At 38.9% G+C, this 24,943-nt stretch overlaps 1 protein-coding gene across 1 annotated transcript in view; it reads right to left on the reverse strand.

The window, feature by feature from the left end:
* The window catches only part of hs3st4 (heparan sulfate (glucosamine) 3-O-sulfotransferase 4), a 79,919-nt gene that overhangs the window by 44,509 nt on the left and 10,467 nt on the right, over positions 1 to 24,943 (reverse strand). The window lies entirely within an intron of this gene.

A 24,943-nucleotide genomic window follows, 5' to 3' on the forward strand; every position in this document is an offset into this window, starting at 1 on the left:
GGGGGAGTGCAAACACCCAGTATTGTCTTTTCTCTAATTCTGTGCTATCTCTTATTAAACCAGCATGACAAGAGCAGACGTGGGAGAGGCGGTGGTGTGTGTGTGTGTGTGTGTGTGTGTGCAGGGGGGATGTACTCTTGCAAAGCTGTAAGGAATGACAAGAGCAAGAGGGTCCGCAGAGAGAAGGTAAATAAAAGAATATCTCAACCTCTAACAAGAATTTTAATTGGCTATTCAACGATATAATTACATAGACTTTGAGTAACAATTACTCCAAATATATGACCTTCAGTCTGTTAACAGTAACCAAATTGGCACTGCAACTCTATAGCTGTGGTGTCCTTAATAAGAAATTATTCAATAATGAAATTATACTTCATTTATAATGATAAAGGACAGAGTGTGAGGACGAGGGAAAAAGGGACATTTTTCCATCAATTTCCAACCCCTCAGATTTACTATACTGGACAAACATCATCAACCTAACCTTGGTGGACTTGTTTCCTCAAAGAAAGGCACATTTTCTCCTAACATTTTGATTGTAGACTTTTTTTTTTCAAATTCTCCTAAAAAGAAAAAAAAAAAAGTGACAAAAATATGCAGTGTTTATAAAGTTTTGGTACAGAGCGAGCTGGCCTCTCTCAAATAGAGATGACTAACCACAATACTTGGCACAGTCTCTTACTGAAAAAGCATCAACATCATTATGTGCCACTTTAGGAGCAGATGTAAATTGAGGTGCACAATTGTGTACAAAAGTTCAAGTGTCAAAATGAAATTTTAAGTGCATATGAAAGTGACAACATTTGGCTAGAATAAAGTGTGCTCCACAAAAGACTTCACACCACTATATTGCTTTTTGCTAAGACTTAAATGATAATCTGACTGAGCTAAAAATATTGTTTTTCACCTTCAGTAATGAACATGATAGCAGATGTTAATCAAGGCATGAAACAATCAGATTTACATGAATTATAATAGTGATGAACATTATGAATTACTGTTTTGCCTACAGTGGCAATCAAACATTTTCAACCCAAATCTATCAGTGAGGTTCTTTTTCAAAATAAGCACATCTGCACACACTACAGAGCAGACTGAGAAGAAAAGGCAGAGGCAGTTAAGACGTTCTGGCAGAACTCAACAGATCAAAGTGTGAGGCTTTGTCCGCTGTAAGATCAGCCTGTGAAAATGGGACTGGGGACTGGTGGACTCAGCTCTTTCCCCTCAGTATTGGGTTAATGCAGTTGTGCCACTAATCATGTCACAACCTGTAACAGCAGGGCAGCCATACAGCTGTTAGCTCAAAAATAGTAATAATTAAGATCCATGCAAGTCATAAACCTGATGGGTAAAAGACACCAATTAACATAAAAATATGTTTAATTGTGGACCATTTTACCATTGACAGAAAATAGTGAATTATGTCAATATTTACTGTATTTTTCTTGATTATATTATAAATTATGTAACTTTGTTTGGCTGCGATCATTCCAAACCTTGTAGAGTTTCAGAGTAGTAGTGTGATAATTATGTGTTAAGTCTGGACAGCATGAGCTGCTGTTACATATAAAGACTGTCAGATTTACAACAGACTGAAGAGCTCTGGGTTGCAGTATGATGTGTATTTGTTCTAAAGATGAGAAGATTTGAAAGCTATGTCACGCTTTCATCTCAGTCCGACTGACTTCACAGGCTGGTCTCCATGAACACAGCTCCAATTTGAATGAGGTTTTTAATGTATATATCCATCCTCGTGTCCAAAACAAGGACACGCTAAGATATCATTATAATGCAGACAGAAGCTACGGCAAGAGGACAATATCCCCAAGAGCATTTTTTCCCCTCCAATACCATTTCTTTTTGTATCCATTATGTTCCTGAACCAGAAGCCCTCAGAGGAGAAGACGAAGAAGATTTACTTTAGTTCAATACAATGTAGGCCATAAGCCTTAAAGCAAGGGTCAAGCCCCATACAGTATTCTCTGACCAACTCAAAGGAATTCAGAGAAAACCACCAAAACCAGACACGTCTGGTGGGGTTTTTCATGCTCTACTAATTTAATATACAAATAATTGTATTACTCTGTTATGTATGAGATGTTATGCCTTGTCTATGAACTGGAGTTGATAATATTTTTATATATATAAAAAATAAAATGTATTCTGTGATTTTGCAGATATTCAGCCTTTCCCTGGCACTAGCCCTGAACTGAAACCAAAGAGAGAAAAGATTGATTAAACCACTTAAACCACCACTACATTTTTACACATCGTTGCATCCTAATAATGCTTAGAAAACTAGGGTTTATACAGGATTTGAGGCTTTTTAAACACATAAAATATTGCTGGTGAAATTTGTTTGTTACCCTTAATTTGCACCCTAACAATTTCTCCATTATTAACAATCACCCACGGCTATACATTTGGGTATTGCTTCATACTGTAAGTAATGAACTACAGGTTCATAAAAATCATAGAAAACCACATGATTCATTTATCCATCTTTATGTACTAAGATGTTGCCGTGTTTCTAAACACAGACAAACATGGTGACATATTGCATTGTCTTAATCAATATTGTATATCCTATAATATATCATAAAATGTTAATTGCACTAGGATTATTGTTTAATTAATTTTTTATCAGTCGACATATTACTGAAAACAATGGCTCTTAATTATTATGAAAGCCTCATTAAATTGAATTGAGTGTGACCTGGAAATGAACCCAAGCACTAGTCTGCTAGTGTAGAAAGACTACTTTGTTTTTACCTCAGATGAGAAGCAAATGAGAAGGAACATTTAGTTTTATGTTGCTGTAAAACATAAGTGTGATGTGATTTTATCTCTAACATTATGTCCAAGAAATGTTGTTTTTCACAGTAAGTCGGCTACACATCTGTAAACTAACATCTTGTCACTGGCTGCATTGAGAGCACAACATGTCAGCAGTGCCGGTGCAAAGGACTTGAAGCCAAAAAATACTATTCAAGTCAATGCAGCTGAAATGCGTAGATAGCATGTACAATTTACCTAGTCTAGCAGTGTCTACCTGATACAAATCTTTGAAACAATTTTTTGTCCCAGGATCATTATGTCATGGCTCATGATTATGAGTACTCATCACTGCGGCTATGACTGAGCAGTTTTGACATCACCATAGGGAGAGCTGTTATCAAACTGCAGGATTGTTGGTTATTAGTGGAGTCAGGAAGTTCAAGCGTTGTGTTGCCTCTATATACCCGAGGCAACACAACTAAATATATCGAACTTTTGAGTTTTTCGGGTTTTCAAGCATTAAGGTTTTGAGTGCATACATCTACAAGCCCTGAGGAAAAAACATGTCACCAACTGCATTGTTTAAAGCAAGCTAAACATTGTCAAACAGAACTGAATGAGTTTTCAATACAGTTTAAGGTTGTAATGTTTCCATTTAGATTGCTGGCAGCTACTTTGGTAATATATAAAAGCTGAGTAGGCAGTGGACTCTGAGTGCAAGGTTGTGGCTGTTTCCCAAAGCAGTACGTACAAGAGCAGACATAGTATATTCAAAACTCAAAAAAAGATGTGTTGCAAAAGATTGTACCGTTTGTTTATTTTTTCACTAGTTGTCGGTGCTATCTGTACAGCTTTGTATATGATTTATCATTTGAGAGGAATTACCTGGTTTATACTGTACTTTTAGTGAACAATCTTTTTCATGTGTTTCCATAAAGTCTACAAAGTGAGATACATTTAAAATTTCGAAATGACTCTACCAGTTTGGGCATTAGTATTAAGAACGTTCACAATCCTAACAAGTACCCTCCAAACTATTCCCCAAATGCTGATGAATGCCGTCCCTCATTTTTCACAAATTTTACTCAACTCTACAGCAATTTACACTTGTCAATATCTACTCAGTTAAGTGTACGATAGAAGAGATCCTTGTGATTTTCAGCACATTTTGCATTGATATGCAGCCCCATTTACCCGCCATCACTGAGTGGCAAATTACATGAACATTCTTCAGCTGAATAATGTCGCAAGCAGCAAGACTCATTTCTTTCTTTGATTCAAGGGTAGTTCTTTGGCTAATCTGTTGTGCAGTGTCAAGAGCTGATTTTGATTAGCTGGCTAGCAGAATGAAAAGCTGGTTTACTGTTGCCATGGAAAACTGTGTTTCACACATTGATCATCTCACCATTTCAAAAGAGGATTTTGTTCGAGTAAAGTTCTAACAATACTGAATCAAAGTAATCACAATGATTAAAACATTTATAAACCACATGCCCTGTACAAAAAAGAACAAGAAATATGTGTGCTAACACCTCCCTTTACTAATATTATTACAGTGTTCATCAAGATAAAGGTTTCAGAGCAAGTGCTGTTATAAAAGTGCTCTTAACACTTTAAGGTAATTTTAAAAAATATAATCAGCAATCTATAATTCCTTTTCATTTAGCTTGATAGACAGCTATAAATAGGAATATAAGGTTTGCTCTTTGCACTGAAAATGTTACATGAACAATAGAAAATAGAATCTGAGGATAAGGCACATTTTGGTACGTAAAGATATGTATTAATTTACATTAACCTCAAATATACAATATCACTTAATAGGTAATATCAAAAATGGGATTGTACTTGTATTTCATACATTTAAAGATAGTTCGGCATATGAGAATTAACTTATTTGCTATATACTTGATAGTTCCCCAATAAATATATGAATGCACACAGATATACAGTGCATAGTATTGCACTGCTCTATGTTTATTGGGGAGTGGAGGTCTCTCAAAGGGTTAAGTACATCACGCCACTGGCTCTGCCCTTACAGAGTTACTGTTAACAGTGACTGAGCAGGCCGGCTTCTATCAGGAGGGATGCAGCAGTCACGACACAGACAGGTATCACTACAGCCAGGATGAATCAGGACAAGAATTAAGGTGGATATTAACATATTCTCTCATTACCATATTTAACAGTGTACATGGAAATGTGTCCCAAGCACTTACCTCAATTAAATTACAGTTGAATTCCAAGGTCACTACTACATTAACTCTGATCCTTCAAAAAGTCTAAATAAATATGTTTTTCAAAGCATAGTATGTGGTACAATATATATATGATATTCTGACATTGTTTTCTCACACACACGCTTTGCTCAGATGGTGGATTCTTGTAACACAGAACAAAATCTTCAAAAGACAAAGGTGCGATTAAATGCAACTTGTTTTCAGCACAGAAAGGATGTCGCATTATTAGAGACATAATACTTAAATAGACATTGCAGTCTCTGCTTTGTATGTTTTTGTCCATAGACAGATCTGTCCCCTTCACTGCTTTGAAGGAGGCAACGGTAAAGTTTGACAGATGGGGAGGACTGAGCAGAGCGTAGGTTAACATACGCTAAGGCAGGATGGTAATTCCCATATCTGTACACAGGCACACTGTTTACATAATATTCTAAGGGGAGTTGTGAACCACATACTGCATGCTACTTAATATCATACACTCCACAATTTCCACATCACTAGGTATGCAAACAGCTCCCTTTAATCAGTGAGTCATACAGTATATAAATAAAGCGTGAGTGTAAAACACGCAGGCAGGGTTAGAAGGTTGAGCTGCTGTTCAAACGCTAGAATGGGCAGGACGTGTGATTGCAACTTTTAACGTGTGACTTGACTGTTGGTACTAGACTCAGAAACTGCTGATCTTCTGGGATTTTGGCACACAGTGACTGTACCTAACTTAGAATGACATGATAAACTAAAATAAACATGCAGTCAGGACAGGGTGATGGATGAAACGGTGTCAGGGATGTTTTCTCAACACACTTCAGGCTTGCAAGTACCAACTGACCATCTGAACAACGAAGCGTACTGAAGCATTGTTGCTTATTTACACAGTTTCCATGTCAAAGTGTACCATTTTGAAATGGTATTTAAAGCAGGATAACACAGTGTTTTTGTTTTAAAATGTCTACAAGAACATGAATGTGACTTTATATCACTCCAACAGCCTGTGCAGTCCTCAGATAAACCCAAAAGAGCACCATGGAGATGAGGTGGAACACGTTTGTAGCAAACATACCCTGCCAAAAATCTGCAGAAACAGCATGATGCTATTGAGTCTCCTGTGGAACACTCACAGGACCTTGTTACAGTAAATCCATGCCTCGAAATATCTGTGGAGTCCTACAAGATACAGTTGTTTTAGCTAACCAAATGGATTTTATGGAGGATGTGGTTTACATTTGTGCTGATGTTGAATGTAGAAATGCACAGTTTAGGCCTGGAGTCTGTCATGTAATGTGAGACACAATATTCCAATGATGTATGCTCTTCAAATTGCTATTAGAGCTATATTTCATGAAAGCTTTTCTGTTACAATAACACAATGATATCATGTGCAAAGTAGTCTACTATGGTTTCTAATACTTGGGAGAGAAATAGCATCGGAAATTACTGAAATTATTGATTTACATTGTGGCCAAACCTAAGTGTGTTATGCTAGATAGTTTCTTTAACCACTGCGCCAATCTACATCATTTAGGTATTAGCTGCTTTATTCATAAAGCATACATATGCAGAATGCACCTTTACATACAAGGCATATCTTATAATTATCTGTTTACAACTGAAATATTGGCAATTTTCTTGGTTTGTCACACAGAAGATAACAGAACATTAGAATGACACTAAATTCAATTGTAAAAGCTAAAACCACCAGGGTATGTTTGGAATGGGAGATTTCCATTGTAATTGTTGTATACAATATGCAAATACACCTTACAATGCATCTTATTTGTTTCAAATATTCAGTCAAATTGCGCATTGGTCGATGTGTTGCTATGACAGGCTGTCAGTTTGAGGAATGGCTCGTCATAGTCATGCCCATGGGCAGTATGAATTGAGTTGCACAGCTGGAGTTATGTTAAACGTAAGGCGAAGTGACAGAAATGCTAATCAAGTATCAAAACTGACACTGCATTCCCATCGATGCACATCAGACCTTCAATGATTTATTAGTCCAAGTGAAAGCATGTGTCACTGTGTTGAGTGGCTCATGGGTAAACACGGCTCTCGCCAAGGTGCACCACTTAGCAGCCCCCTCCCTCCTCCCCCCTCCGCTTCCCCCCTCGAGCATGAACAGCACTCTCCATGAGGGCTGTTGATAACACAGTTGAAGAGTAACTTTCAAAACAGGTAAGCCACATGCAATATATCTAAGCAAGTCACTTAAGGGTGTACTAAAGGGCTATTATGAGAGCAGAAGGTAGAAGGGGTGTGTGTGTCCCTACTTCAAATGGGTTCTTTTGCTGAGTAAGCCCAGCTGCCCTCCCCCTTCCCGACTCCCATTCCATTCCTGTCCCCAGATCAGAGAGAGGACGGAGAGCTGCAGCAGACCCCAATTATCCGACCGTCATTCACAATCCTTCATTTACCTCCTCAATTGCTGCTCACTACTGCATTAATTTTAGTCAGGATATTCCTGCCAGAGCCTTAGGGAACCGGGGGTGGAGAGGTTAAACACTCCACAGAGCAACTGAGTTTGGCATAAGAACCGAGGGGATGAGACATAAAAGACAGCGAGCTCTGCTTTTCCCATACTGGATATTATTTGCATCATGGACAGAGGAAGAAAGTTGTCTGTTTGCTGTGTCTCCACTTTGGTGTTGCCAATTAATTCTGAATTTCTTTGTGAGTGGTTTGCTGGAACAGGGCCTGGTTTGATGGATAAACAATGCTCCAGTGCATAATTTAGTTGAGCATGGAAGTGAAAACATAAGATCCATTCACTCTCATTCTCCCAGTTGTATTCTTAGCATCCACTTAAGCTGACTGCAGAGTTGTAATGAGATTATTTTGATTGAAAAACTGAAAAACAGATAATTGGACACAGTTGTTGTCACTCAAATGTTTAGCTTCTAGTAATTGTGAAGTCTAAATATATGACGTTATCACGCCTGCTTCCCCTTACGCACTAAAGAATATCACATATAGTGATAAATATTGGAATAGCTGGTTTCTGCATAATTCATACATCTTAACATCTGAGAGAATGCCCGCCCCTGCCAAGACATTTCATTGGTTGCCTTGCTAATCAAGACAAAGTCCCTGCTGCCAAGTTTTGCAGCTATAGTGGGTTTGTTCATTTTTAATAGCAAGAGGAGAAAAAATAGAATAGCTAATGATGTTGATTATTCAGCTGGGCAGACCATGTTTGGTTTTCCTTGAGAAAAGCTTGAGTCATTACAGAATGATGGACTTCCCATATAGAAATCTATCCTGCCAGCACAGACACTCACAAACACACACACACGCACACACTCATGTCCACAATTATTCTCCAAGGATCCTATTTGCATTAAGTTCCTTCAGTAACTTTGATGCTGTTTATCACCATTAACAAGATTCCTTTGTTCATGTATGTAATTAATGCAGAGTCTTTGATTACTCCAGCTTCATTTCTAGAAGAAGTTGAAATTAATATTCTACTCTAGGCAAAATGCATTTTCACAACAACAACAACATAATTATGTATAATAAAATCTTTCCAACCGTGAACAGTGGTGTCCTATGTATATTTTTTTTTTCCCAGACTGATTCTTTTCCTCTTGGGGAGTAGTTATTCTTGTGTGAATATAGTGCTTGCTTTCCCCTGTTACAGTATGGACAGTATAAGCCGCTGCTGCACGAGAGTAGCCTGAAGCATTTATGCTTTCATGTGAAAAGTAAAGGGGAGAATGCTGTGGGAGATTAATGGTACATAAACAATATAGATGACTATGTAAGCATAAAGCCGGTGTCCTGTGTATGTTTTTTTTTTTATCCTTATGCATTTATTTATTTATTTAGTCTCAGGCAATTCTGTAAAGCATAAGCCCTGACAGAAACCTTGCAGAGGTTTACATCCCAGATGTATCTAGAACTTGAAATATGCAACCTGTCTTGCGTTTGCACATGTATGATTCAACATTTGCTATAGATTTCTACCTAAAAAAAAAAAAAAAAAATCCCCTCTGGGAGGACATGTTGATCTTTATGATCACAGACTAGAATCAGTCCATTCACACACTTTCTGGCAAAATATGAGTTACTCAGATATAAATTTGGGAAACTGTCAACATCTTGTGTTGTTAAGCAATTTTCATTTAGTTTTCATTTAGCAGTGGCTCGATGTTAGTCATTTCAATCATCTGAAGATACAACAGAACATAGTTTCTTGATGTAGTGATTTAAGCACAGTTCACAGCTGTACTACAAACACACTCATTGTCACAGGCGAGTCAAACAGGAAAAGATATTTGGCATTATTCAAAGCTTAATCTCAAAAAACACACAGGGGGTTTTGATGGCACATTTGCACTTGAATAAAACGAAAGGTGCTTGCTGGGTAAAGTTGATTATACAGGGCCAAATCAAGATAAACACATGCTGACAACAATAATAATTCTTCTGTCCGACCACATCCGTATCATTGGATGATGAAACGAAATCTGATATGTATGTGCAGAAACCAGGCTGCTGCAAAAGGCAAATCTGTGGCATCGTACTGCTAGCTGAGAATTACTCATTTTACCCTTTGTTGCATTTCAAACAGGTTAGTTACAAACATGAATCAAACATGCTAAGCTGCTTATGAGCAAATTTACTATCATGTTAGTTTATGTATACATCAAAGGCTCTATGTGGTGTGTACTTTTGTTTGCATTCCTTTATAAATAAACAAAAAACATCTTTTTTTATTTCAGTAAATAATGATTGTTGAAGTATTTGCCGAGTAAGTGAACATTACATGGTCTTATGAATCTTCCACAAATCCATTTGAGACCCTCAGAGGATTCCTAATGGAATGCAAATTTAAGTATCCCACTGGGAAAAGTACCTTTAATTAATTTGGACATGGACCACACATTTTGGACCTGGGATTGAGGTGTAAACAGATGAGTGTTTGGCAGTATACCTCCTCTATGTAATAAAGATGTCCCCACAGCACTCCCAAATAGCTCCAATATGCAAGTGAGGAAATTTGCAGTGTGCACTGATTTATTTGCTGTTATTAATGGGGCGGTGTTGAAGGAAGTGGTCTGTGGCTGCCAGCGCAATATCTGACCTCTGAGAGTGCATTAAATCAAAGCATTAGGGAATTCAGTAATAAAGAGGCCAGCTAAGGCACTGAACCTGCTCCAAAAAAAACAAACAAACCACAACACTAGCATAGAGGAGGCTGAAATCACACCCAGAGGCTTCTCTCATGGATGTCCACTGTTGTGTGTCAGTACGACAGCAGTGGATGTTGCCTGTTCGGTCTCTAATACTGTAAGGTTAGGTATCGTGTTTTATAAAACCTGTTTTGTTTTTTTTCTTTTGGCCATTAAAATAAAATAAAAATTTTACAACAAGACAACTTGCTTCCTTTACCATGGCTTTTGTCAAAATGCATGATCTATTTGTTAATCTGGGCATGGAAAAGCTCCAACACATAATGTTGAGACCAATTTCATCAAATTCAATTTTTTTTCTCATATTTGTACCAAAATCATGCACAGACAGCAGCTTAAAATAGGAGATATCTGCAATACTTCAGTAGCAAAATAATAAAGCCATACACTGTATAAAGATGGATGTAGCGATGTGTGATGTCATTGGTTTACATTTGAGCCGGTTTTCTGTTTGGCGCCAGGACCTTCCAAATAAGGAGTGCCTTTCACACATCTGAAGTGAACACTAGCTTACTGGAACTCAGACTGGTGCACACTTGGGCTAACATTAGGTGCTTTGGGTAAATTGTTCTAACAGGGCAGGTATCGTAATCAAGTAACATTAAGCTTATAGAAATATTGAAACAACAGTCCGACTCAGTGCGAGTCCTGGAGCAGAGGAGAGCAGGAGGTGAGCCAACTGTCGCTCACACCCAGTCAATCAATACCCCCACAGACTTCAAAGCCTACTCTCTCCAAATATTATTAACAGAGCAATAATTTCCAAAATAAACACCAGCATATTAGAGGGCCTAAATTTAGCAATTGACATAATAATGACTCGATGAAAAAGATTATTGACTTAGTATTTCTTGACAGAAGTTGACGCTTTTTGTCAGTTGGAGCCAGCATCTAGTGGCCATTGGTGGCATTGCACTTTAAGGTAATTCCACATTGGCTTCAGCCCCTTAAACACTGAATACAGAGTAGTGCAACTGTGTAGAGCAACTAGTCTGTTTCTGAGCTTTAACTTGTTCAGCCTGTTAAACAAGTTGGGGAGATAGCAGTTTCTCACATGTAAACATAGTCAACAACAACAACAAGGAAGAAACCCCTTGTGTCTGAAGTACAAAATATCATGATAACAGAGATGCAAATGATTGACATAACTTGGCAACCCAGTTAAGTCAACATATTTGTTAACAAATTTCCCCAAAGATCACAAAAACACCTCAAAACTAGTTTTTCAGTTCAGACATGATGGTGATGTCTTATTATTTTGGTTCAATAATAGTGCACACACATCCGGCAACCATCTGCTCCCAAACTTTTTCTCTCACAGACTTAAGAATTGGTTATGGCCAAGACCATGCGTCACCTCAGTTATTGTACTTCCCCAGAGCTGTCGCTATACGCACACAGCACCCTGTAGACGCAGCCCCCACATAGCCAAATGGTCTCTTGACTCCTACTCACAACCACTTGATCTGTCTGTCAACAAAAACAAGTTTTCACAAGCCATATTAAAACAATGCAAACACTTTTGACTCACACACACTCTGCCACTATCTATATATGCTCATAATATTCAAGTGAACATATTATGTTATTGCAGATGTATACATTTTTGAATACGCATATTCACATTAAAATGTATTATTGTAAAAAATGACAATTTAATGTGAGCATTAAGGTTATGATATTGTAACCCTAGCTCTATAAGCACAGGCGGAGCCCTCTAATGGATGCTATGGGTGATACTCTCCTCCAATCACACGCATGGAGTCACCCACTGAAATTTGAATGAACGTGGTCAGCCAATCAGGATGCACCTAACGATTACATTTGTCTCACGCGGTATAAAAGGTAGCATCTCGCTGCAGCTCCAATCCCAAAACCACTTTAGTGTATGGTGTAAGACCGCCAGGGTCCATAGGTAGAGAGCTCTGCCTCTGCTTATTGAACTAGGGTTACAATATTGTAACCTTCATTCTATATCACACAGGCTCTGCTCTCTACTGGACTCTATGAGTACAGTAGGCAGAACCTGATGAATGTTGGCCCTGACACAACATGTCATCAGACTGCCTCACTGAGCCCGACCGGCTATTGTTTAGTCACCGCAGCCTCCAACTACTTTATAATCTCAGCTGCTAAAGTGGAGCAGTAGGGGGCCCAACCTAGCCCGGTTGATATGAATGTGAACTGGGTGAAACCATAGCTTAACCTCGCAGGGGTCACAGATCGTACAACTGACACCCTGCATACCTCAGTCCCAGAGTCATCTTGGATCATGGGAGAATGCAGGCCTATATTGCCCAGGGGGGGTCAGGTGTACCACAGCTAACACTCACAACACTCTTTTCACAAGTCTTGAGTCGAGAGTGTCCAAGAGATAAAACCTTATAAACACACAAAGCATAGACCAAGATACTGCCAGGCACATGTTCTCAACGCTCACCCCACTGAATAAGGCTGAACTGAACAGCTGTTCAGTGTGCCAAAAGGGGGCCAGGCATTCAAAATAACGTGCCAACACAGGTACTGGGCACAATAGATGCGATTTTGCCGCCCTGATGTCCCCATGGGATAGAGAACAAAATGCCTCTAGCTGAATAGTTCTTGAACTAAAGGAACTCCTTATGTTCTTAGGAACAAAGGAGGGGTTCGTCTGAGTGTAGCACCACTATGGTCACCACGAAGCAGCAGACAGCTGGGGTGAACCAAGAGGGCACACAATTCACTCATTCTCTTAGCTGAGGTCAGCGCAAGCAGCAAAGCTGTATTGAATGACAATGCCTTCAGAGAAGAGCGCTCCAGAGGCTCATAGGGATCATGATTATGAACACAAGAGCAGACTTTTTGTTATTGTGTCCAATCCTCCTTGTCTCCCATTTGGAGATCAATGAGGGAGAACACGCCATGCATGCATGTCAGGTGTGTTACTCCCTGACAGAGGTAATGCAACCTGACGCCGCACACTCAGCCAGAGTGACACGTTGTACACACCTCTCCATGACAAAGTGGTAACGATGGCCAAAACAGGACGCAAACGCATTATTCAGTACTGTTACATTGGGTGAGGTGTGCTTTCTGACAGTTTTCCGTGAACACACGGCGCTGTGATGTCTCTGGAGGGGGGGTGGGGGGGAGTGGTCGATGATGGCTAAGCTGTGACTACTCACGTGGGCAGTTAGGGCTGTGTTGAGGGGATGGCACACTGAAGAAAGTAGCCTCTGTGCTGCCCTACACCCTGACAAATCCCGCCAAAACCTGCAAACAGGGTTTTTGTCAAAAATGTTTGTTTCTGGGATGCCTCCACACACTTCCAGATGTTTGGGAAGGGAGGCGAGACAAAAGCCACCTGAGCCTGGTGAACCCGTCCACAGAAACCCTCGCAGTGACAGTTCACCATCTTGAGGTTAGCCCAAAATGGCCCATTGCCAGGGTCATCACTTGTGAGAAGTCCCGGTGGACAGACGCCGGCAAAAGGGGTCCGTGGGATGCCGGACATCAATGAGATGCTATCTTTGTCATCTGTAACAAAGCCGTCATCTCAGTGGGGATGACAAGGAGTGGAGGCAGTGTGTTGTCTGCCAGGGCGGGGACTCGGTGTCATTAATCACGAGTCCTGACTCGGTCTCCTCGCAGCAGAGTGTCACATCAAAGACCCGAAAATGATCCCAGAGCTGCTGACGTCTAATCTCAGGCATGAGGCACTTGAAACAGAAGACATGACGGTGTGTGCCAGCTATGAAGTTAGGACACAACGAGTGACGAGTGTTTTGGAGCGGCAACTCCATCAGTGGAGAGGTAAGTTCATTGAGCAGATTCGCCATCACTGAAGAAAATAGGATAGTGAGCAACAGTGAGATGCTGCTTATATAGTGTGCAAGACACATGTAATCAGTGGGCACATCCTGATTGGCCGGCTATATGCAAATTTCAAATTGCGTGTGATTGGAGGAGAGTATTACCCATAGAGTCCAGTAGAGGGCAGACCCTGTGTGAGATGCTTGATAGCTGCTGCTCCAATACTGGTTACAGAGCTATACCTGCGTCAGGCCATTACAGAATGTGACTGACAGAAATAGACCTAACATAAATACACATTTAAAATCTGTTCATTGCTGACAGAACAGAACAGACGTGAAGGAGCAATGAAAACAGCAATAAATGTTTAAATAGCACAGTTGCCTAGTGTTTGAGTGTTCTTTACTGTTCGGTCAGCTAATTCACAGAATGGAAAGCACCGGATGTCTACTGCCATGAGCTGCATTTACTGCTACATGTTTTAATGCAAACATCCACCACTTATGGACTGTATTACATTTATCACTTCCCCAAATTTATAAGCACTGATTCTTTAAACTTCCAAGCTTTCCTCAGTCACAGATATTCTACCATCTATACAGTCGTTGGTGGAAAGGTATTGTTCCTTGTTTTACATGTTCGTAGCTCCAAGACCTGACAATATTTTTTTTTTGTAATTGTGTCAAAACAATGGGAGGTTGGATGATGACATTAATTTTCACCCCACGAATTCTCTAGCGACTTTCAAGAATTGACAGAACGTGCGGTGGACATTGTTGTGCTCTTCAAATTCTGAGCTTTCATGAGTTGGAAAAAAATGACTTTGGAAACAAAAAGCAAAGAAGTCATGTAGAAAAAGCCATGTCTGACTCTGTGGGTTAGCACTTATCCAGGGCAGGGGGCACAGCCTCTCTGATGTCAAAGTGTCTGTGCAACCCACTGTCTCATTATGAGTCAGAATAATTTGCCACCGCACCTCTGCAGACATTCCTCTGTGAACTAAAGAATGGCAAGTCTCAGAAAACATTTCACTATTTTTCACTGACATTAGTCAGGCTGCATTTATGAACAGATGTGTTACTAAATTATGTTTTTAAAAGAAAACATTCACTGAAATTATTGGAAAGCAATTAGAATAGATGGGTCCAGAAGTAGAAGAGTGTTTAAGGCAGTAGTCCTCAATCCAAGCCCTCTGGACCCAAAGCCCTGCTGGTTTTCACTCTGAACATGTAATCAGGAAGTGGTTTACACCTGGGACACCAGGTGAAGGCAATTACCTACAATCAACTACCTGGCAGGATAGAAGGAAGCAGTGCTCTCAGTCCTGAAGATGTAGAGTTACATTCAGTGTTATCCAAAATGAAGCAAATAGTTTGAATATAGTGATACACTGAACACCCTGTTGCAAAATGTTTGTCATAGTGTTACCAAGGTAGTTCAGAATGCCATCTGAGTCTTTTCAAAGGAGTTTTCAGACAGCACTGATGTAAAAACCCAGAACTTTAACCTTGAAGTAGATACCACATGCGTTCCTCCATTAGTAAACAGAAGGATGCAAAAGACTATTCTCTTCTTTCTCTTCTCTTCTCATTTGAGAAAAGTATGAAAGTACAACATATAATAAGTGCAAACATCCTATCAACACTTAAGTTGACATAAGAGTCTTGATTTCCACAATCATAATGCACATGAGAAATACATGTTTGCAGGTAAAATGTCTTCACAAACAAAGATGTCTTGAAATAGAAAGCTGCCATTGTGTCCGTATGTGACGATCCATCTGTTCAGAATGTGACAAGACAACACAGTGGGACCATGAAATAACACAAAGAAACATATGCACATTACAACCAAGGCAAATTGCGCTATATATTATTAAACTCAAGGTGTGAAATTCTTTCCTCTGGCATTGCTCCGTTGCTGAACTAATTATCATGGCACATTAATTTTCTAAACCCCGAAGCCTTTGTTGAGTTTACCCAATGTGCAGAGCCTACGTGTTTATTCCTGTAAAAATGAGGTGTATTACAAAACACATTTAAGAGAAAGCAATTCGCTCTGAGCTGAGACAACATGGAGCAAACAGCTGCTAGGACTGCTTCATTTGTATTCTACAGACTGTATCAGAAATTTTGAAAATGTTAATTGGAGACAATGTGTTAAGAGCCAGATATGGTCTGACATGTAGTCAACATAATAGTATTTAGGATGAATTAATTATTACAATATGAAGAGGGTGAAAACAGAATGCCATCCGCAATCCGTAGAAATAAATAATAGATGAAAAAGACAGCAATGAATGCTAAACATTTGCTTAAAAAATATACTGGAGTGCCTTTCGGCTGACACATTGAAATCAAAAGACACTGCTTCCCTGCATCCAACAGTGGACATGTTGACAAAGCCCTCATTTATTACAGATTCCCAGCCCAGCGAGCGTAGCCCCAGCGTGACGCTGATTAGAAGGCTTGTACGAAATAAGCTTGAGAGCCCCATTTCACCACAAACTTATATTCATTTAGTTCTGCAGATTTATACATCCAGCTATCTAGGCACGAAAATCCAGCATGACATGAGGGTGTATTCTGCCCTTTTGAAAAGGGGGTTAATCTCTCTTTTTTTTCATGAAGAAACCTCAATCTTACAGTGACCAGCATGTCTCATATGATGCAGGGGCTGAAGCAATAAATTGAATTAAATAAACCCATTAGTTACAGCAGCTACCTTCTCACCTCGGCCCAGATACACTTTCATGGTAAGTTGGTCCTTTATAAAGACCAGAGGACACAGCTTAAGACTGTGATGACAAAGTGACCTTGAGTCAAAAAAAAACAGAAAGCATGTCCTTGTTCATTACTCAAATCGATTAAGACAGTCTGTTTACTGCACAGGCATAGCCCAGTGTGTTCTGCAGGTGTTTAAAAGTAAATGTATGCTCATTCAAAAATCAATTCATACTTAGGATTCTGCCTCCTCCTGTCTTGTAGACATGAAACAAACTAGAGGTCGATTAGAGTAGAAAGCGACTATTGGGAGATTCACTCTGGGCGTACTTAAAATGCATGGAATGAATAACCAAGACCAGTTCACATACCTTATAAAAAAAAAGGACTCAGAAAGAAGTCAAGGATCCTAATCCTCCAACAGCATAAAAGCAGACTGGAGTTTTTACAGTTTTGTCCCTGACAGACACCAAATAAAACACACAGCTACTGAATTTGGTCTGTGTTTTTATATCTATAATAAGTTGTCTTTTTCTGTAAGTAATCATCATATCAAACTGTGCTCTTCTGACTGCATGGGTTTTTGCGTTTGTGAATGACAATTTTCGAAAATAATAAAAAACAAAACATCCATCTAATTGACATTTCACTCACTTTTTAGATTTGTAGAAACACCTCGTGTCTGATAGTTGTAGCTGCTGAGTTGCTGCAGACAAACGTTAAAGGCTAACCAAGGTTGGAAAAGGTTTAGAGACATTTTCAATATTTGATTTTACTGAGAGAGTAGACAGGCAGTTAGAGGCAGCAATCAATACAATCTTTCTGATTTTATTAATGTTACTGTGGTTACAGCTCGGCAACAACATAGCATGCACCATGAACAGATCAGTTTTTCAATATTAATTTATCTATTTTGCCATCAGCTTTTTCAAATAATAAAAAAAATAGGTTTCTTAAAAAAGTAATAAAACATTAATTAATTAGTCTTGTGTAATGCAACCACAAATCCCACGTCCCAAGTCTCCAACAGAGTACGTTAAAATCAACAACTGACTATTTGACTGTGTTCACAATGTCCCAACAAGTCCTCAAACCTTAATGACTAAATAAATTTTTTGTCGGTGGAATCTCAAAACTACCCACAGCAGGGTTTTGTGATCTGATGCTGCTAAAGTTTAATGTCCTACTGGCAGTGTTAAAAAAAAAAAGATGAAAGATGAAAAAGATGAAAGCAACATAAATAAAATCACTCTTCACCTGAATTTTCATCAAAATATTCAATATTTCATGCAATTTTCCATGTTGACCAATTGGAAATATGCAACATGAAACATTGTAAACAATGTAAACATTTTAAGCATTGAGCAAACATCACTATTGTTTGGTGAGTTTATTGTATCCATGGGACACTGGCTCTCATTACTCTTTGAACCCCCAAAATGATGTTAAACTGGTTTACATTTTGGTCAATCTGCACCATGGGTAGTCATGCTGCATAAGCAGTTACTATTTGCAATAGAATCATGTGTGTGGATGTACAGAAAACAGCTATCTACCAGTCAAATTTTGATGCCAAAGTCTGAATTTGATGATTGTGAGGCAATATCTTATGTTAGTTAAGGAGGACCTTTTTCTTTGCAAATTTTTACAGATTTATGGCCATCTATCCTCAGTGAATATTGGAGAGACATCGCTGGAGAGAGAAAATTCAGGTAATTTCACACTGTGCTGACACTGAGAGGAAAGGGTGGAAGTTCTGAAGAAAAATGCGTGAATAGGGTGCTTATGGTTAAAGGGCACCTATTATGCTTTTCCTTATTTTCTGTTGTGTATATATATATATATGTCACAATGTCGGATGTTCATATAAACATGGTCAAAGTGTCAAATAATGAGGTAAACATATATAGAAGTAATCCCTGTCAGCAAAAAGCACCAGCTTCAGACTGCTCTGAATGCTCGGTTTCCAATGGTTTTTCTACTTTCTGCCCGAGCCAACATCTGCTCGTGACGGATTTCTTTATATGATCATCTGCTCCACGCACAGTGCGCCAGTTCACTTCTCCACTCCACTAACATTATGGCATTTTTCCATTGTTTTGGGGAAAACAGCTCGACTCAAGTCGAGCTGGCACACTGTGAGTGTTTTTCCATTACACAGCAGGGCAAAGTAAAATAAGTTGTTTACCTGTTGGAGGTGTGCTGGTTGTCTGCAGCTCTTCATCAAACATCTCACTGTGGTTGTTTTTACTTGTACTATTCCTCCCTGTATTATTTCTACCTGATCCACTGAACAAAGAGCTCCAAATATGTCCATATGTTGTTGTTTTGACTGGTTTTTAGCACCACTAAGAAAGCTCTGCTAATTCATTGAGAAACAAGTTTAATTTAATGTAAATTCTTCACAATAAAAGTCTTCCATTATTTAATAATTTAAAAGCTTTTAATATGAAGCAGTAAAGCAGGAAATGTTGGGTTTGCATTGGCAGTAACTTAACACAGCTCTAATATGGCTGCCCCTCAGCAGGCTTCTGGAAAGCTGGCCAATCAGAACAGAGTGGGCTTATTGGGAGGGGGCCTTAAAGAGACAGGAACTAAGACTGCCTGTTAAGAGACAGAGGCTGAACTGAGGGGCTGCATGAAGGGCCAATGTAAGATAAATAAGGAGGTTTTTTTTAACTGTGAATCATGCAAAGCTACTCTAGTGGAGTCCCAGAATAAAAATAGTTGGAGATGAGCATAATAGGTCCCCTCTAAGAAAGCCTCTTGTTGGCGGCAAGCAAAGCTGTTAGTATTAATATGAAAAACCACTAACAGTATCATACAGTACAATGATATGATTGTAACTGTGGGACTTTTTCCCTACACTTTAAGTCAATTTAAAAATATTGCTCTTGATAAGAGACACTTCAGTGTAGTTGCACTGATGAATTTCCATTTTTACATTTGTTACATTGTGAGTTGCTTTACAACAACAAAATGAAAAGAGGCTGCAAAGGCCAAACCTGAATTCCCACTATTAGATCTGAGGTAGCCCTAACACTGCACTATTAGCACAATTTATGTGTCATTTCTTTTTCTGAAACACAGTTCAATGTTGATTTCATTGTGTGTGGCTGTGCAGTGAATTACTGTTATAAGACAGTATGTCACACATATCAAAAGCCCCACATGGGAAGAGTTGGCTTCATCGCAGACGGCAGGTAACAACCTTATTATAAAAACAGAACACGTCAGCTCTCTCCTAAATCTCTAATGCCAATAGTCCAAATTATCCAGGAAAAACAATCACCTCCTGATACAGCAATTAGCATAATCCCTAAAAGCGTCCTTTTGCATTTCATTGGCTTAATCCAGGTCTCAAGGGAGTTTGGCAAATGCCACAGTTTGTGTTAATGACTTCCAACATACCAAACGCAAAGAGAGCGCTGGTGGCAGAGACATCAGCAATATGTTTCACCACATCGTTATGAAATCAGGATTTTACTGAAGATTTCCTCTTCAAAGTCCCAGTCCATCCAGCACAGCAGCATCTCTACTGTATGTAAGAAGTGTGTCGAGTGCAGTTTACACATCTAATACTCAGCTCATACATTGTTTCACACTGTGCTAAAATTATTCTAACGGAATACCCCATGGTGATTTGAGGGAAAGAAAGAGCATGAATAAGTAAACAACATAAAGCGATGAGAAACTTCAAAGGCAATGGGACAATCACAGCAAACACGATCCTGGAAGCCAATGAATGTGTTTGTCTTTGTTTGTGACAGTGACTCAGGGGTGTTAACAGAGGAATTAGCTCACACCTCCAGAGTCTCAACACATCACACAGCGATAATTGAATTAAGTCTGTCAGGTTATTGCTGAACTGTAGATGTTATGAAGAGCACGAGATGCATGTGGCTCCAAAGATCACCTCTATAAATGGTCCGTCTTTGTCATCAAATCAACTGAAAAAAAAGTAATTGTGGAAAATTTAGAATCTTGAAAAATGGTTCTATGTTTAGCAGCCAGCACTAGATTAACACTAATTTCTGTTCTCTGACAAATTGGCTAAGATTTTTCTTGATGGAAAAAGCCATATGCTGCATACTGCTGCATACATCTACTTTGTAATGGTCATATGATAATGCTGTTCACTACTGGGAGAAGATTTCCATTTCTCCTCCATCCCTCAGCATAACATACTACAGAAGTACCTATCAGCTCATGGACACACATTTGAAACATACTCCCAGCAGTCCCTGTATCTTGGCTCCATGACCATTCCTGTCAGGGTTTTCCCTTTGACTGAACAAATGCATCAGCTTGCGTCATGAGACCACATCCCTCGCAGCCAATAAGGAGTGTGAGCACGCAAGTGCTCCAGGAGATGTGGAAGGAAAATTGGAATCTTGACAAGTATGATTGACATGCGTATTTGTCCCAAGGTAGTCTTATTTGCAGAGATTTAAAGACGTCTGTAAACCAGTATTCGCCAGAACAGAATCATTGTTCCTCTAGACTAGAAGCACGTCATGGCAGTTCTGTTGCATGCAAATAATCTTTTGGGAAAGATAAATCTCTTTGAGCATAAAATGACTTCAGCTTATACTTTATTTTGGGCCCAAAATAAATAATTTAATAGTCGATGCTATGTCTTTCATTTTCAGACAATCTGTCCATGTCGTGGAGCAAAAGCAGAAGCCTGAGTCCTCCCCTCTATCTCAGCAACAACGGAGGAGAAGGCTGCTCTGAATTTTATCTGGCTCTTTTGATGGACACAAAAATAAAGTGGATATGAGCCTTGATGGTGAACCATAACCCAAGGCTACTTCATAGCAATAGAAGGGGAAAAAATGGTGAATTAAATTCTAACCATAAGTAAAATAGACTTTCACTTGAAAGCATCAGAGTGTAGCTACAGCAGGGCAAAAGAAAAGCGATGAATGTGTGTGTGAGAGAGGAGGAATGCACATGAATTTTGAACAGGACCAAAGGCAGGATGAAATTGGCTATACCCATTAACTGCTCAAGAGATTTTTTTTTCTCCATATGCAGAAAGGATGGAGTAGTATTACTTCTTCCATAATTCTTATTTTACAATACAGATTGCTAGAATAAGATCAAACCAATCTATAATCCTGGAATGGAATGAAAAAGGAGCCTCTATTCAGCCAAAACAAAACCAGTGGGAAAAACCTCCTGAAAGGTAATTCAGCACTGTGCTCTCTACATGTTGATCCTGTGTATTATGATATTTGCAGCAAAAAAAATATGAAACCTGGAGAACAGTGTGGTAATGCTTGTACTAATTAGCTGTGCTCAAATAGTTGCTGCTTTGTGGCTGTACTTGTTGAAATTTGAATGAAATTCAAATCTGCAGTGTATTACAAAAGAGAGTTTTCAACAGAGCTTTTAAGAATTCAAAACCTTATGATGTTGATAAATTCTATATAATCTGTGCTGGGCCATCTGCAGGAAAGGTCCGTTTCAACTGGGAAGGAGCTTCTGGTGCAACCCTCACTCCTCGCTGTATATTTACACAGTACTGTGTACTCTATTAATCTGCAACAGAAAATGTGTTTTGCAAGAAATGTATTGTGCTGCTTAAATAATGTTTTCTTCTTCATCTTCATAATGAGGAAACATTTTAATTAACAAATAAAAGAAAGTGGGAAATGTTCGTACTGCTTATGTCTGCAAAACATTGACAATACATACAACTATACAGCATGGTTATATTCATACGTTCCTTCATAGTTATGTTTAGACATTCAAAGTACTTGGTTAACATTCAGGAAAAGACTGTGATCTTGGTTAGATATTAGAAGAGGATGTATTTTTCAGTAAACCTTAACACACATGGCACTCAAAGTACTTGGACTATTACACTTAAAACCACAAATGTGAACAAAAAGTCAGAAGATCACTGAACTCAGTAGGAGTTATCCTCTGGGCACCACGACTGAAACCATGTTTGTAGAAAACTTTGTGTCAATCCATCCAGTAGACGTTGAAATATTTAACTGGAAAAGTGACAAGTTTGACCTGCTGGTGGTGTAGAGGAAATGTAAGGGGATAAGTCATCAGGAGACAGTTTTGTTTTTTGTTTTTTTTAATAGTTTATTTGAAAGGGACAGATACAATGTACATAGACAAACTGTATCCTTATCTATGATACACTGTGATATACTGTATCACAGTGTTTATAGCAAATGCTAATTTGCAACACTCATCTCAAGAAAGGCTTTTGTGAAAATAAGAGATTAAATAGACTGAAACAGAGAGAAATAATATATTAAAACAGTGAGGTAAAAAGAAGGTAAATTTAGTACACCAAGATACAATAAAACGTACATTTAGTAGTAACATAGCTACAGAAAACTAGACGAGTAAAGGTTTGTTTCAGAATTAACAAGGATTTGGTAACTCTCTAATTCTCTTATTATCTGGGTTACAAGGAAATCTGCACCAAATTCCATAACAATCCATGCAATAGTTATCAATTTTGATTTGAAAATAAAGAAAATAAATATATAATTTGTAAAGGAATTATTATCATGCAAGGAAAAATTTAATTTGAGCAAAAAAAAAAAAAAAAACTGTGCTCAATACATTTATTTATGTTTGCTATCATCCACATGTGATAAGCTTTTTCACTCAGTTTTACTCACTCTCAATTTCTCTGATCTGTGTGCTCGCAAAGTCTTTGACAGTCACTCAGTGTCTGTCTTTCTCTTTCAACATCTCTGCTCTGTGTGCTCTCAGGTTTGCCTGTGCGCTCTCTCAACTTTACACAGTGTTACAGTGTGCCACAAAACTGCAGTAAGCAATTTCTGATTGGTTGTTTTGTCCACAATATGACTGTGCCTCTAAATATTGTTGTATTGTGTGGCAAAATAATTACGTGTGGTTGTGGTGTGTCTGTTTCTCTCTTCCAGTGCTTCCCTAGTAACCACTAATACTACTAGCAATCAGACTGGAGACAAAACAACTGATAAGAAATTACCTACTCCAGTTTTCAGATTGGCTGGAACTGTAGCACACTGTAACACTCTGTCAAGTTGAGTGAGCGTGCAAGCAAACCTGAGAGCACACAGAGCAGAGATGTTGAGATAGAAAGACAGACATTGTGAGCGAGTGTCCGAGGGTTTGTGAACACACAACAGGGATATTGAGAGAGGGCAAATGGGTATAGCTGAGTGAAAGAGGTTATGATTGTGCTCTTATATGGTTATTGGCCAACACACAACAAATTTATTGAGGACAAAATAGATTTTTGTTTGCCCAAATTACATTTTTCTTTGCATCATAATTATTTCTGTACAAAATATGTTTTTCTTTCTTGCAAAAAATTCTTTTTCTGTGCTCAAAATGTCCCAACACACGCTCAGGAATGAGGTACAAATATAACTTCATAGGCGGTCCTAGGAGATCATCCTCTGGGGAACATGAACGTCTGTACAAAATGTCATGACAATCCATTTTATAGTTGTTGAGATATTTCAATCTCAACCAAAGTGATGGACTGACCAACCCAGTTATGGACAGTTAACATAATTCAGGTAGCAATTACACGTTCCTCAAAATATATCCGGCATGTAATTTCTAGGAGACAGTGTTGTGTAGTGCCAATGTCCGGTTTGTCAATTGAAGCATAATTATATTATTGTGTGTTTTTGTTACCATATAATGAGCCCTTTATATCTACATAGGGAGCGGGTCCTCTTCCACCAAGCCTACCATGTTGCACTGCCATGTTTCTACAGTAGCCAAGAAAGGACAAACCAAATACTGGCCTTTTGCATTTTTTGTGAGTTTTGCGGCAACTGTAGGTTCTTCTACACGCTTGGAAGGAGTGGGTGAGGGGAGGGCTAATCAGTTGTTTGCAGTCTGCGATCTCACCACTAGATGCCACTAAATCCTACACAGTGGTCCTTTTAATAGTTTTACCTTTGAGAATCCACAGGAACTTTCTGGTGCTCCACCATTACACTTGACAATCAGCTGCATGTTTGATAATCACCAAGGAGTGCCGTTTAACCATAAGAACCCATTTCTTGCATGTGATGTATATAACCGCATCATATTGTTCATTCAATAGAGTGAACAGGAATAACATTGAAGTGTAGGCCTACAGCTTAGTACACTGATTTACAATGTGTGAGAGGCACAGCAGAAGAAAAAAGCCTCTTGTACTACTCTTCTTGGCTGTAGGATATAATGAGTA

This window comes from Thunnus thynnus, chromosome 17, assembly GCF_963924715.1.
Source record: "Thunnus thynnus chromosome 17, fThuThy2.1, whole genome shotgun sequence".
Classification (NCBI taxonomy): domain Eukaryota; kingdom Metazoa; phylum Chordata; class Actinopteri; order Scombriformes; family Scombridae; genus Thunnus; species Thunnus thynnus.